We start from the raw sequence: 8,980 nt of genomic DNA, 5'->3' as shown, positions 1-8,980 counted from the left end.
GGTGACCTTTACATATCCAGACTTAGTTTGGATCATTTTTTGAGGTAAATCATTTTGAAATATAATTTTCCACCATTGTTTTTGAGAAACGGAAGCCCTCATCACTGTTTCTTTCAATATCATTACCATAGTTGCCCATTATTATATTTTCTCAATATTGTAATGTTATAGCATTTTTTAAAAAATAATATTTATTTATTAATTTGTTTGAGAGAGAAGGTGAGAAAGTATGAGCAGGGAGAGGGGCAGGGGGACAAGCAGACTTCCTGTTAAGTGAGGTGTTCATTACCAGGCTTGATCCCAGGATTCCAGGATCATGACCTGAGCCGACAGCAGACTCTTAAACAACTGAGTCACCCAGGCACTCTCTCTTTTTTTTTTTTCTGAGTATATGATCACTTATGTTAGTATTAGTATAGCTCTATTAAAAGTTTTGGATCTTTCCCCCTTTTCTTCCTGTAAATCTATTAGTTGTAAGTAATTTTCTCTTTTTTTAAGGTTTTTCTTTAAAGATTTTATTTATTTATTCGTGAGAGACACACAGAGAGAGAGGGAGAGAGAGAGAGAGAAAGGCAGAGACACAGGCAGAGGGAGAAGCAGGCTCCATGCAGGGAGCCCCATGTGGGACTTGATCCTGGGACTCCAGGGTCATGCCCTGAGCCCAAGGCAGACGCTAAACTGCTGAGTCACCCAGGGATCCCTCTCTCTTTTTAAGGATTTTTATATCTTTCCTGTAATTGTAACATTTTCCTCTCCTTTAAAAGTTTTAAATCTTTATTTCCTACTTCATTCACAATGCCTAGAATGGTATCCAGTGTACAGAGTCATTCACCATATCCTTGATCAATGAAGAATAATCAGTGATGAGGGCTTCTGTTTGGGGCCAAAATAGAGTAAAAGGGATTGAATTCATCTTCCAATCTCAAACAACCAAAATAATTAGACAAAAGGTATGAAGCAATAATTTTTAAGATGATGAATCTCCGGCAACAAAGGATTATAATCCCTGAGAGTCAGGGAAATATACAAAATAAATCGTACAATGGCCCCAAGTCACTACTTCGAGAGGATCACCAGGCAAAAAAGACAGAGCCTGTGAACTTTTGATGAGGAACTATTGCTGAGAATCTAAGAAGACAAAACTCTCTGGAGTTCATGAGACATGAGACAGAGTAATTAAAAAAAAAGAGAACTACACAAAGACAGAGCCTTAAAGATCTGCAGAGGGTCCCCTTAAATACTAATCAGAGTGCTGAATGGTGCTTATGTATAAAGAAGCTACTTGAGGCCAAAGAAAAAACCCTCTAAAAGGGAAATGAAATAAGCTTAATGCTCACACATGGCCTGAATAAGTGCCTGATCCCAATCACACTGGAAGAACTTGTAGTCCTCAGGGCACTGGGCAGAGTATTTAGAAAAATAATGTCCCTTTCAGTAGGGGGTAGTTAATAATTAATCCTAGGTTAAATGCTGTCTTGTCATGCCTGATAAATCTTAAGCACAAGAATTTAATTCCAACTGTTTCCAGATAAATTAAAAGTCATATCAGAACAAAGCTTAAGAATATTTATAGGTATATAAATAGTTTTTAGGATTATATAAGTTTTACGTAAATCTTTTAGTAAATACAAATTCTACTCTTACATCCCAACAAGGTAAAACTCACAATGCCTGACATGTAATCAAAATGTGCATAGAAAATGTAGGAAAATATGACTCACGAAAAGAAGAAAAAAATCGATCTATAGAAACTGATCCAGAACTGACATAGATTTTGGAAATAGCAGACAAGGGCATCACAGTAGTTGTTATAACTCTATTCCGCATTTCAAAAATTAAATATTGACATGGAATTAATACAAAGCCTGAAGTATATGTACAAAGATAAATGGAGAAATATATTTGGTAACTGTATTTAGCTTAGGAAAGATTTTGGTTAGAATATAGCTATAAGAATCATCAAATGTCAAAGACATTCAGAATGAGAATAATATATCAAAGAAAAAGTAGTAAAATTATCTTGAGTGAATATGTGTGTGTGTGTATGTGTATATTTATCTGTATATATGTGTGTGCATACGGTAAAGGAGTCCATAAAGGAGGAACAGATTCAGGAGAAGACAGTAGCATACTGAAGTGAGGTGAGGTTATCAGGGCACATGTATTCAGAGATGTATAAAATATAAGTCTATAAGAGAAATCATTGCTGGAATCACATTTACCCACCATTAACATAGAAATAATAGCTTGTAAAGGGTTGAAATTGCATTAGAGAGCAAGTGGATCCCTCAAGGACTCAGTATGGTGAAGGGAGTGGCGGAACTGATATTAGAATAAAGAGAAATATCTCCACAAAAGATACATGGCAAAGAGGAAAATGCCTTAGCTATTGTTTGAAGGAAAAGATTCCCAGCGTTTGGGAACAATATTGTTGAAAGACTAATAATATTTAGTCATTGAAGGAGATTTTTAAGAAGGGCTAGATTAAGTGAGCAAATAAAATAAGGAAATAGTATAAAACATCTGATTTTATAACATAGAAAGCTATTTTTTGAAGACCATGGCATAATATTTCTGGGGATTAAGACATGCTTGTAAAGAGAAATGAATGTTTAAAAATGTTCAACAATACCTTGTGTTTACAAGACCTACATCAGTACCTATTTTTTGTTAAACAAAAGAAATCCAAACAGGGTTTGCACTGTTATGAGAAAAGGCAAAGGCCTAGTATTCTAGGAATTGTATCGGTGTGCTATTGGGAAGTAGAGAATAAAAAATAAGCATCAGTGAAGACTTCTTTGAAATGATAAATCTTAAATTTTGATTCCATTATGTTCTTCTCTAAACTGTGGTAAAATATTAGAGATTCAGTAAATATTTTTTTCAGTAAATATTTTTTAAAAGATATTATTTATTTATTCATGAGAGACACACACAGAGAAAGAGAGGTAGAGACACAGGCAGAGGGAGAAGCAGGCTCCATGCAGGAAGCCTGACATGGCACTTGATCCTGGGTCTCCAGGATCACACCCTGGGGTGAAAGGCAGGTGCTAAACCCCTGAGCCACCCAGGGATCCTCCAGTAAATATTGTTGAATAAGAAATCAATTCTTAGTATAGAGAACTAAACTCAAAGCCTTTAGCTTGACTTTTAAAACTCTGAATCTTCAAGGCACAACCTATTTGTCCATTCATATTTTTCATGTGTCTAAGTCATTAAGACTCTACAGGACTTGATTTTTCCAATGACTTAAATATTTTTTGTTTTAGGTTTTTACTTGCCTTTGCTCTTTTTGCTAATGATAGTCTTTTGAAAGTGTGTTATGCTGGCCCTGGGTGTTATACTGTATGTTGGCAAATCAAACTTCAATAAAAAATATACAAAAAAAAAAAAAAAAAGAAAGAAAGTCTACACGTTTTCTGATAAACAAATCTACTGACAACACTTCAGTGATTCTTTGCATTACCTCCTACTTAAAGGTAATGTCTTTTCTGTGTTATATACATGTGACTGTATGTTTCCCATCATTCTTATCCTGATCTGCTTTGAAGGGTGATTGCTTGTGTCTATGTCCCATGATCTTCACAAGAGTAGGAGTTCCTTGAAATAGGGGATATATATGGTTTATGTTTAATTTCTTCTTTAGTATAGTATTAGTCACAGAAGACCTTAAAGAAATATTCATTAACTTATTTAACTCTTGCATGTGTTTGCAAGTCATTTTTTGTTGTTATTCATTTACCTATGAGCTGCCTTTTTCTTTCCTCCAGTAATGGTATTCAAGTTTGACCAGAAAAGGAAAAAGGAAGGGAAAGAAAGGACAAAATTTGAACACAAGCTCGAAGGAATAAATGGGAGAAAAATGCAGTGGAGACAAGAGAGAATGAAGGGAGAAACGTAATGTGTGTGGAAGATAGGACACTGTACGCTGAGTTACAATGATGTTAGAGGAGTCATTCTTTCGCATAGTATTGTTTCAACTGCCTACTAGGACTATGGAAACAGAGAACATGATTCCAGTTTGTACAATGTTAAGTTAATACAGCACAGGGCAAAGCAAGGACTGTCTAGACATCTATTTCTCTTTCTCTCCAAGTTCTCTTCACGTGGTGATGAAAGACTTTATATTAAATTACAGAAATAATGGTTGTTAATGACTTGGTGGTTGAACTCGACAAAGGCCATACCAATATTCTGAACACTTTATTTCTGGAGTGTATGATTAATCACCAGAAAGAGATCAAGGTTAATCAGTGGAAATGATCATTCAAACAAGAAGGAAAGGCATGATGTGCAAGAGCATTTAAGAGACTTTCATGTATGATGCTAAGTCAATAAGTATAATGTATCAACCATAGTGTCTAGGCCAAATTATAAATCCATAAATGTTCATTATTATAGTTATAACCATTAGCATTACCAGTCACATTAGCTCTATAAAATCATGGTAACTTTCATGTCAGTGAAGTTTCTCTGGCTTGTCATCTTGAATCATTACTGATTACCAATCCTTTTTTAAGACAATAACTTTATTGTAATGCCAAAATTCATACTTAAACTTGATAAAATAACTCTGATTTTTCACTCTCTCTCTTTCTCTCTCTCATTCTCTCTCTCTCTTTCTCTCTCTCTCTCTCTCTCTCTCACTTTTCAATTCCAGTGTCCAGTACCAGAAGACAGAGTAAAAGATGACAATCTCTTCAAACCACACCAACCTTAGAGATATTTGCTACACCATGATTGGGATCCCAGGACTAACAGATGCACACATATGGATTTCCATCCCATCTGTTCCATGTACATAGTTGCTGTTGTAGGCCACACCCTCTTATTATTTCTGATCTTCACTGAACACAGTCTTCATGAGCCCATGTACCTCTTCTTGTCCATGTTGTCTCTGGCAGATTTCTTTCTCTCCACAGTCACCACGCCAAAGATGCTAGCAATCTTCTGGTTCCAAGATGGGGTATTTCTTTTGGTTGTTGTGTGTCCCAGAGGTTTTTTATACACTTCATCTTTGTGGCAGAGTCTGCCATATTGCTGGCCATGGCATTCGACCACTATGTAGCTATTTGTTATCCACTAAGATATACTACCATTCTAAGCCCCTCAATCTTTGGAAAAATGGGCATTGCATCTGTGATTAGGAGTTTTTTCATCTGCTTCCCCTTGGTTTTTCTGGTTTATCAGCTTACTTACTGTGGAAGAAATATTATTGATCATTCATATTGTGAACATTTGGGCATTGCCAGGTATGCCTGTGATAGCATCAAAGTCAACATCTACTATGGGGTGATTGTGGCACTTTTTCTACATGCCTGGATGTGGTGTTTATCACCATTTCCTATGCCCTTATACTCTGTACGGTGTTTAGAATTTCTTCTCAAGATGCCCAACTCAAGGCTCTGGGTGCTTGTGGCTCCCATGTCTGTGTTATTTTACTGTTCCATACTCCAGCCTCTTTTTCATTCTTTGCTCACCAATTTGGAGGCCAGAATATACCACTCCATGTACATATCCTCCTTGCCAATCTTTATGTGGTGGTACCATCCACTCTCAACCCAATCATTTATGGAGTTAAGACCAAGGAAATTCAGGAGAAGTTTATCCAGATCTTTTCTGTGAGCAAGAAATTATACTGATGTCAACTATATAGTTTAATTTTTCATTTTCTCTGTAACTGAACTAATTGCAGAGTACTTCAAATTATATCAGATATTTTTATATTATGCTAATATTAGGAAAGGACAGTAACAGTAAGTTTTTGAGGTCATATTAAAATCTTATTTATTTATTTTATTGCTGATTTTGTTCAGGACAGTATCAGATCAAGGACACTTTAGACTATAAATTTTGAGTTTAGTTACAACAGATTTAAAGCACAATAACTCAATAACTATCTTCAGTTTCATATTGACACAGAAAAATAGGAAAAGTAAAGAAAAGTAAAAGTAAAAATACAACCCATGCACCAAAAAAATGGATAAAATGGAATCCCAAATAAATAGGCTTTCAGGCTATTTTTTTTCATGTTATTTTTTATAGTTCAGAGAAAATAATACATATTTAGCATTGTGATCTAGTAGTTGAGTATTTGAGTTCTAAGTTTAAGTTTTTTTTTTTAAGTTTAAGTTTTGAATTTCAGATGAATCGCCTTGGTAAAGAGTATTTACCTTCTTTGGGTTTCTATGTATTTATCTTTATAGTAAGCATTATGTATTACATATTTTATAAGGTTGCTGAAAGTATTAAATGAGACGATTTACACAAAGCTTCTAAAATAGTACATAGTACACAGTGAAAATCAAAGAACGTTACTTATTGCTATTATTGCCAGTAATATATTCAATCTGTATCCCACAAACACTGGACCTACAGGGTAGAGAAAGGAGGTTTCTTTCTCCACATAATGTCAGATATGAGACATAATGATTTAGGTAATCTTGGGGCATCAAACATTTTAATTTTTCAATTAAAGCAAGAGAAAAATTTTTTAAGCAAGAGAAAGGTTTTTTTTTATTTTTTAAAAGATTTTATTTATTCATATGAGAGAGAGAGAGAGAGGCAGAGACATAGGCAGAGAAGCAGGCTCCATGCAGGGAATCCGATGTGGGATTCAATCCCAGAACTCCAGAATCATGCCCTGAGCCAAAGGCAGATGCTCAACCACTGAGCCACTCAGAAATCCCAGGAGAAAGATTTTGGTAGAGATAGAAATTTAAGAATTAATAGCATATATGTTAGTTAAAGCATTGGAATCCATATCTGCTCCTCAAATCAAATGTAAAAGTAGTAGTAACCATCCTGGTCATTATGTAAATGTATTATGAATTGCATTTTTTTCATGATAGGAGCCATAATTATGACTGTTACTGGCAATAGTAAAAGATACTCATCAGGGAATTAAAGCAACATGGGATGCCAAATGACATAAATATTTAATAAAATATTTATTAAATATGAGCCACCCAAGCACCCCTAAACCTAAAATGTTTTAAAGAGAAATTCAGGTTATAAGATGGTATATATCAGGGAATCTCAAATAAATGAGTGGATGTAGGGATTCCTGAGTGGTACAGTGGTTGAGCATCTGTCTTTGGTTTGGGGTGTGGTCCCTGGGTCCTGGGATCAAGTCCCATTTGGGGGTCCCTTCCAGGAGTCTAATTCTCCCTCTGCATCTCTCTGTGTCTCTCATAAATAAAAAATCTTAAAAAAATAAGTGGATGTACATACACATAAATATTTGTATATAGAATCATATATACATAAATATTTGCACAAAATTCTGGAAGAATATATAGAATTTTACTGATATTATGTAAATTTTTAAAAAGAACCATTTAATTGCACATTTTAAAGGTCATGTTGAGATTGAGAATTGCTATAAATGGAGAAAGCTTGACTTATGCCAAAAATATGTGAACATTATTTTATAATAAATAGAAGTTGCCAAAATTGAGAAGTATTACAATAAAGAAAGAGTTAGTTGAAATCTATCAGAATATATCTATATATCTATATTTAATAAAGATATTTATTTTTTTAATTTTTAGAAAAGATTTTACTTATTTATTCATGACAGACACACACACACACACACACACACACACACACACACACACACACATAGGCAGAGAGAGAAGCAGGCTCCATTCAGGGAGCCCAATGTGGGACTCTATCCCAGGAGCCCAGGATCACGCCCTGGGCCAAAGGCAGGCGCTCAATTGCTGAGCCACCCAGGTGTCCCAAAATATTTAAATTCCATATATATTCCATATATTTGAAATACCAAGACACTTTTGCCTTTGGAAAACTACTGATTTTTTTTTTCCTCCACTAAGTCTACTGTCATTAAGTGTTTCTGTTAGAGTGTACTGCTAGAATAAGGGTAGGGAAGAAGGAGATTTGGAGGCAGAGGAAGTTCTTTTTAGACACAAGAGAGGAGTAGGAGAACCCCTTTCAGCATGAGACTGAGAGAGACACAGATGGGAAAGAAGAGGGAAGATACAGTCTTCAAGGTCCCAGTTTCAACTGCACACGCTCTGGCCCTCATTCAAAGCATCAGGGCATAAAGACAAAGAAACCCAGTGAATTTTGATCAGGAAGCTAAAAGTGAAGGGAGATGAATACCTCATTTTCTGCTTAAATATCTAAGGGAGATTTCTTAGCAAGTTGTCTCATGTCATCATGGGAGAACAGCATTAGAGTAAAGATGACCATGTGGCCTATTCAATCAGAGAACCAGTACCCTTCTGTATCACAAGGGCAACAAATGAATTTAGGAGTTCTTCACAGCACTGTAGGGAACATAAGCACCATGGCAAATGCTGACCAGGGTGGTTGAAAAAGGAGTTGATTTATCTAGGGTAAAAGGGTTCTGTAGCCAAGGGCCAGAGACACAAGTGTTACAGTTGGGGAAGTAAGAGAAAATGGGTCAGGTTTCAGAGCTTGTTGAGTAATATCCAATATTTTGGATGCCTCAATGAGAGGGACCCAAGAGAAAATTATCGGATTTCAGCAGAAGCTGCAGAAAGGATAGAGACCCACACAGAATGAGGAGGAAACATGAGGTTCATTCAACAAGGCTCAGCCATGTACTACAGATGCAGACCAGGGGCCCATCCATCTCTCACCCAATTCCTCAGTGTTGGTGGACATGTTGGCTTCCCCTTGAATGCAAGTGATAAGGGAATCATATGGGAGTAGGAGTGAGTGGCAGAAAGCTATGGAAGAAAGATATAGTCTAGCAGAGAGTATCAATTTCCAACTGACAGAAATGTTACTGAAATGGATTAGGTTTTGCCACAGAAAATACATTTTTTAACTTGAAAACTTTAATTGACCTATAAGTAGGAAATCAGAGTTTCGGACAACCATTGGCATAGATAGATTCTCTTGGAACAAGGTAACACTAAAAATCAAAACAAAACAAAACTCACCACTTTTGACTTTTTGAGATAAAGTACAAAGCCTATTACAT

General features: G+C 35.7%; 1 pseudogene; it reads left to right on the top strand.

Annotated features, from left to right (window-relative positions):
• The first annotated feature begins 4,688 nt into the window (after window positions 1-4,688).
• Window positions 4,689-5,642, top strand: LOC129504884 (olfactory receptor 52Z1P-like; annotated as a pseudogene).
• The last annotated feature ends 3,338 nt before the right edge of the window (window positions 5,643-8,980 follow it).

This window comes from Nyctereutes procyonoides, unplaced genomic scaffold (assembly GCF_905146905.1).
Source record: "Nyctereutes procyonoides isolate TBG_1078 unplaced genomic scaffold, NYPRO_anot_genome, whole genome shotgun sequence".
NCBI classification, from domain to species: Eukaryota; Metazoa; Chordata; class Mammalia; order Carnivora; family Canidae; genus Nyctereutes; species Nyctereutes procyonoides.
The sequence above is the reverse complement of the archived record's forward strand: the minus strand, read 5'-3'. Positions and strand labels throughout refer to the sequence as shown.